Source organism: Sapajus apella, unplaced genomic scaffold (genome assembly GCF_009761245.1).
Source record: "Sapajus apella isolate SASKATOON/1434 unplaced genomic scaffold, GSC_monkey_1.0 scaffold87, whole genome shotgun sequence".
NCBI classification, from domain to species: Eukaryota; Metazoa; Chordata; class Mammalia; order Primates; family Cebidae; genus Sapajus; species Sapajus apella.
Window position 1 is genome coordinate 4105688 of NW_022437027.1, and position 6824 is coordinate 4112511.

A 6824-nucleotide genomic window follows, 5' to 3' on the forward strand; every position below is an offset into this window, starting at 1 on the left:
GCTATTCCCTGTGAGTTTGAGAACAATGTGTTCAGCTATGGTTAGATGTAGCAGACTATAGATGTCAGTTATGCTGCTCTTTCTTGAACTTCAAGTTCCACTTTGTTCTTGGATGTAGATATTTTGTTATTGGGAATCTGTCATAAATATCCAGCATAAAATGAGGCTGAGGTAAGTATGATGGTTTGATTGCAAAATGGCCCCATATTTATATCTTTCTCTATATCCATATCCTTTATAATGTGAGTTTGCAGTTAGGCAGAGTATATTTTTCCATTCCTTATATCTATGCTGGCTTTGAAACTTGCTTTGGCCAATATAATGAGGTGGAAGTGACAACGTGCCAGTTTTGAGCCCAGGCTTCATGTGGCTTGGTGAGCTTCTGAGCATGCTTGCTCTCTCGCTCTCGTTCTCACTCTTGCTGTTGTTCTCCCTCTCCCTCTCACTCTCTCAGAGGTCTTCTATCTGCATAAAAACAAGTCTAGGTTAGTTTCCTAGAAGCTAAAAGCACATATGGAACTGAACCCCTCAGAGGCTGTAGCCATCTGAGACCAGCCAGCCCTTAGCTGACTCACCAGCTGACCGCAGATACATGAGTGAATCCAGCTATTCTCAGCCAACTCCAGCCCAGATCAGCAAAACAACATTAGCAAACCCAGAGACTTTGGGCAAAAATAAATATTTGTTCTGTAAGCCACTGCTCTTTGCTAGGCAGCACTTTTGTGGCAATAGATAACTGATGTAGGTACTGTGAGCTCTGTTGATTTCTGTTCTTTCCACTTCCTTCCTTTTACCGTAGCCTCTTTATGCATATTCATTCTCTCTATTCCTTTCTACAAGTGTTTGTAAATATATTACTATTTTCTTCTGATCATTGATGAAGCTGGAACTGCTAACCAATGTGTAGTAGGTTCTACCATTAATTTTACTGTAATCCAAAGTTCCAGAAAATCTTTTAAGACCTTTCCTTCAGTTACTCTGCATATTGCAGGCTGAGTAGCTAGTATATTTTTTATTTGAAATGATTGCACTATAAGGAATTGTCTAAAGAGAGAGTAGAGGGCTGGGGAACACAGGAACTTCAGAGAACATAATGGAAAAGAACAATTCTCTCCAGAAAAAAAAAAAAAAACATTTCAAAACAGCAAAGAGAAAATGAGAGACAGGTCAATGGCTCCATTTCTTCATTCTGCAAATTATTCAGCCTCTACTCTGTGCCAGGTGCTATGTTCGATGCTGAAGATTCTAGGGCATATAAGAAGATGGTGCCTGCCTTTGAAGAACTAAGATTTTAGTAGAGGATTGTGCTCAGAACAACAATAACAAAAAAATTTAATAATTCTTTATGTTCTGGAAGTTTGAGAGAACATTTAGTAAATGCGCGTTTCTTATTTGGGGATGATGTTAGACAATGAGAAAGTTCTTATGTGGCCTGAGGCTTCCTAGAGGGCGATAGGAAGGAGATCAAAAGCCTGAGGACTGGCAGGGTAAGGTCAGTACTAGTGGGAGGGAGGGCTTGGCAGAGAAGCAGCCGAGAGGGAATTCGCAACCACTACGATGCTTCAGTGCATGTAGTGGAGTCAGGAGGATGTGGGAGGCTGGAGATGGTGAAGTGCATCCCGAGGGCTCCCATGCCTGCTCAGGAAGAGAAATAAAACTTCTGTGGTTGCTGAGAAAAGTAGGTTTTATAGTCGTTCTGTAGTTCACAGATTTACACATAGTCTACCTACTTAATGGCAATCAATGTGTCATTTGGCATTTGTGTTAATTAAACTTTTTAATAAAACTTTGGGTTAAGAGCGCTTATCTCATATTTCAGACATTCCCAGGAGTGCTTAGAAAGTGGCTTGAAGTCGGAAAAATATGCCATTTGGCAATATTCCATGAAACTAATTACCATAAACAAGTCATGAAAATTTACACAGAAGGGCTTGCTATAAAAATTTGAATCAATTGAGAAGATAATTTACTGAGTTTTGCCAGATTATCATTATATCCAGTCCCTCACCTCCCACATAGATGCTTGTAAGAGATTCTATCACTTTGCCTCCTCAAATTTCAACCATCTGAATTTGTCCTTTAAAATCTGACTTTGTAGGACCCCATGGAGACCTATATACTAACACTATGATATAGCACAGTGTATTTTTCTTTGCACTTTAGAACAGACTCATTGACATGAAATACGTCATCAAAGTTCCCAGTTTAGAACAAGCTCTCCGTGGCCATCCTCTGAGGCACAGAAAATGGTATCATGTCAGCCACTTGAATGCCAGCTCCTTGAGGGCAGTGATTTTACCAGTTCAGTTTAGCTCAATTGTATTCCCAGGGCCTGATGTACTTGTTCAATAAGTGGATAAAAGGATTAAATACCATCTCATGCCCAAGAATAATAAAGCCAGTTAAAAATAAAAACAAGAACAAAAGTGAGCACTTCTTCTCTGGGGAAGTAAAGAAATAAAGCATTTCTCAATAATATATGATTAGGGGTGTCTATGTAGAAATTATCTCTATGTGGCCCAGGGTATAAAGGGGGCTTAGAATAGGCCAGGGCAAATGTCTTAGGTCTCATAATTTGAAAGTCTCTGAACAGCTCTTTATAACTCTTGTTGCAACCATATTCTGACTATCTGCCCATATTCAAAAGACCACATATGGCCCATGATAATAGAGAGATGGTCCCTTTTCTCTGCAAGGTCTGAGACAAGGGGATTTTGAGTAACAGAGGACTGGTAGGTAGTGTATTGAGAAAGAAAGAACTGGTCACAAAAATGATGATGAGGTCTGGCGCAGTGGCTCACGCCTGTAATCCCAACACTTTGGGAGACCTAGGGGGCAGATCACTTGAGGTCAGGAATTTGAGAACAGCCTGGACAGCACGATAAAACTCTATCTCTACTAAAAACACAAAAATTAGCCGGGCACGGTGGTGGGTTCCTATAATCCCAGCTTCTCAGGAGGCTGAGGTGGGAGAATTGCTTCAACCTAGAAGGTGGAGGTTGCAGTGCAGTGGATGGTACGACTGCGCTCCAGCCTGGTGACAGAGGAAGACTTCATCTCGAAAAAAAGAAAAAAAAAAAAAATGATGGGTCCCTCCCATCTTTCTCCTTTCTATGATCTACTGTCTTGATTCTTTGGTTTTATAAATACCTTTTCCTAAAATAATGACATTATTTTTGTTTTTCTTCAGATTTAATTTGATTCTAGGTGTCTGTGAAAGATTTGCGACTTGCTGCTCTGCCAGTCACACCTGGTAAAAGCATTCGGTGAGCTCCTCCCCAGTATCAAGGCTGTGACTCCAGTCTTCACCATCATCAGCCATGCACGGGCATGTGGAGGAAAATCATTCTGGGTAAATGATTTCTATTGCTGAAATCCTATGACTTCAATGTTCTCAGTTTCTTCTATGGAAGACAAAGATGTAGCTCTGTTATTTGACAAACATCAAAAGCCTTTGGCTTGATCTTAACTTTGTCAGTATGGACTGTCTTCGAGATCAATAAGAAATGCTTTAATTGAAAACCAAGGGATGGATTGAGGCTCTTGGGCAGTACTCTGGGAGTACTCATGCTTTGCTGGCATAAGGGACGGAATTAGTGGTTGTTAGAAAATGTGATCCTTTATCTGAGGTTACCAGTCTTAGATGAGAGTCTCTGAGTTGGAAAGAACCCTAACAGTTTTAGTGTCTAACCATTCATTTTGTGCTTGTGAAATGGGAAAAGTTCCCTTGTCCCCCTCGCAGGGTGTACAATGGGGGTGTGGCTCGCTTCTTCAGTGCCCGGCTGCTCAAAACCCCTAGCAGGAGCAGGCACGCAAACAGTTCTTGGGGAGCGTGAGGTCTGACCCCACAGCAGCATCTGGGGTGAATGTTTACAGCTCCTGAAGCCCCACTGGGTATGTTACAGTGTGCTCTTTTAACTTTGCCATCTGTAGGTGGCTTGTGTTAATCAGCTCAAGTATACCCTTTCCCTTATCGCAAGGACAGAGGGCTTTCTGTATCCTGGGGTCCTTGCCTTGGTGTACTGGAAAAACTGGATCACACGTGGGCTTGGAGAATGAGTGCAAGGTTTTATTGAATGATGAAAGTAGCTCTCAGCAGATGGATGGGGAGCCAGAAGGGGTATGGAGTGGGAAAGTGGTTTTCCCATGGCTTCAGACCATTCCACTGCTGGACTTTCCTCCAACTGGCCAAATTCACCTCGGCGTCCACGTTGTACTGCCAGTTGACGGCCTGACAGCATCTGCCAGTGCCTGTGAGTGTCCTCTTCCACTCCTCTCCTTCTCTCAATGTCCAGCTGCCTATATGCTCTTCTGCTGGTGTGTTCCTTTTGATGTCCAGCTGCTTGTGTGTGTGCCCATTAGAGTCTTGGGTTTTATAGGCACAGAATGGGGGGCCTGGTAGGCCAGAGTGGTCTTGGAAAATGCAACATTTGGATGCAAAAACAGGAGTGCTTGTTCTCACTTAGGTTCATGGGCACAGGCCGGAGGGGGAGCCCTTTCCAGGGTCCCCGCCCTTCTCCTCCCAGCACTTCCCAGTCCCCCTCCCATATCACTTGCATCCCCACAAGGTCCCGTTCCCCATCTCTGCCTCTGCTCCTCAAGACAGTCCATGCCATACAACAGAGATTGCAAACTGACAACCACAGAGGTTGCTTCTGTAAGCCTTTGAATACCTGACTTCTGTGGGAGAACCCCTGTTCACTGGCTTGACACTGTGAAAGACCAACCCTAGTCTGCATGAGTGTCCATGTTTTTTTAAAAAAGAGAACACATCTTAATTTCTGTAGTTACAGTCTTCCTGCTGTAGTTCATGTTTTCTTCACTCTTCTAATTTGCATAAAGACACAAACCTATTGTAGAACCTATTGTAGTTCATTTTAATGTTTGAATCAAACAATATTTGGGCTCTCACAGGGTCTACTGTTTTTTGGTAGGTTCTGTAGTTGGAGCAGGAATAAGTGAAGAATATGGTCTCTATACTCAAGAAGTTAATAGCTCATTTAGGTGAAGTGAAAGGATAGTTGAAAATATAGTTAAAGAAGATTAATATGCATGAAGTAATAACTAGGCCAGGACAAATGCTATTGCCCAGCTGTGGGAATCCCACCTGCAGAGAGGTTCACTTATTTGGAATTGGCTAACTGGTTCTGCCCGTGCTGAGAGAACAACTGAGTGTTTTCCCAACGTCCTATGCTTTTAGACCCAACTTGAAAGAAGCGAGTATCTTGTCCGTATGGGAACTGAGTCTGATATCTTTGTCTGACTTTTAATGTCATCAAAGCAAATTTCCTAAAGGGCCTTTGCTTTTCTGGACTCACTTGTGTGTGTGCTAAGCTCCAATCATGAGAAAGCTAGCATTGACTTTACATTTATATTCAAAATAGAGCATTCAAAAAACAGCATTACAGTTGCTTTTGGGTGGTCTAAATGACTCCTCAAAGTTGGACAGAGCTCACCTAGCTGTTAGGAGAAGGGATTTTTTACTTCTAAATGATCAGATTTCTGCTTACACATTAACAGAATTTCCTTCAAGAGTACCTCTCAGAAAATGCAAATTTTAAAAATATACATATATACATACACACTTGCACACACACATACAGACACACACACACGCACACACACACACACACACAGAGAAACAAATAGGGAAATTGTAAATGTAGAAAATGTTACTTTAAAACCATTTGACACAGACATTGTCTACTATTGTCACAGGCAGATAGCAGTGAATATACACTTGACCATCTTTCTTAGCTTCTCCATGAAGTGAAAGAAGCTGATTCTCCCAACTGGGTCTCACTGGCTCCCCAGCTGTTTAACATCAACAGATACTGGCATGAAGTACCACGTTTACTGGACAAATCTATTATTAGTTGGGAAAAAGGGAATTGTTTCAAGTAAAATAAAAGATAACCCAAATCTTTAACCCAATCCAAGCCCTATTCAATTTCTGGAAGTCTGAACTATGTAGTTAACATTTTAAACTGTGGCTTTTTCAAACCCTAACCTTCTTAAAGGGTGACTTAGGGCTGGCCACAAATCATATAACACAAAAGCATTTTTTCTGTTGCTATTTCTAGCTTGGTTGGAAACTGAAAGCTTTAGAAATCTTCTAAGACTACCTAATTTTGCTAGATTTTTAGCCCAATATTGAGGCCTGTGGGTTTGAATAAAGGCCAGAGAAGTCTGTGGTAACAGCTCAAGACATATATTTTCATATAAGATAATATGGGGCAAAGAGAGAGTGGTAGTGTAAATAAATGTTTTTAAATGGCAATCCAGAATTTTATAATTTCAATTGATTTTAGTTGCCATCCAAAGTAAAATTGCAATTGAAAGTGAAACAATTCAATTTGTTTTAAACATGCTAAATGGTAAGTGAAGTCACTGAAATTCAATCAATGTGGTCAAGACATAGGTATTTAGGCCCACTCTGACTGTGGTCATTGAGAGAATTCCTAAGAATGAAGATTTAGCAGAGCACCACAGTACAGTGGCTCATGGAAGAAAGGCTTGAGAAATTTACCTAGAAATCATTGAATCAATCCTCGAATTTGTATAGGCTTCCACAGGAAGCAGAAAGAAGTGAAACCAAAGTAAGAAAGACCAAAACCTAGAGACAGGATTCAACGTGATAATATTCAGACAGAGCTTCCACTGGTAAAATAAAAACGCTTTGTGCTGAGTATGGGTGCCCTTCCCTTTACAAAGTGGATTTCCTTCTAAGAAGTTATATAAATGAAATTTTTATAAAGTGATTCCTACTGGAGAAACAAATGAAAGAATCTTTATTGGTTGTTGTTGTTTGTGTTTTGTTGTTG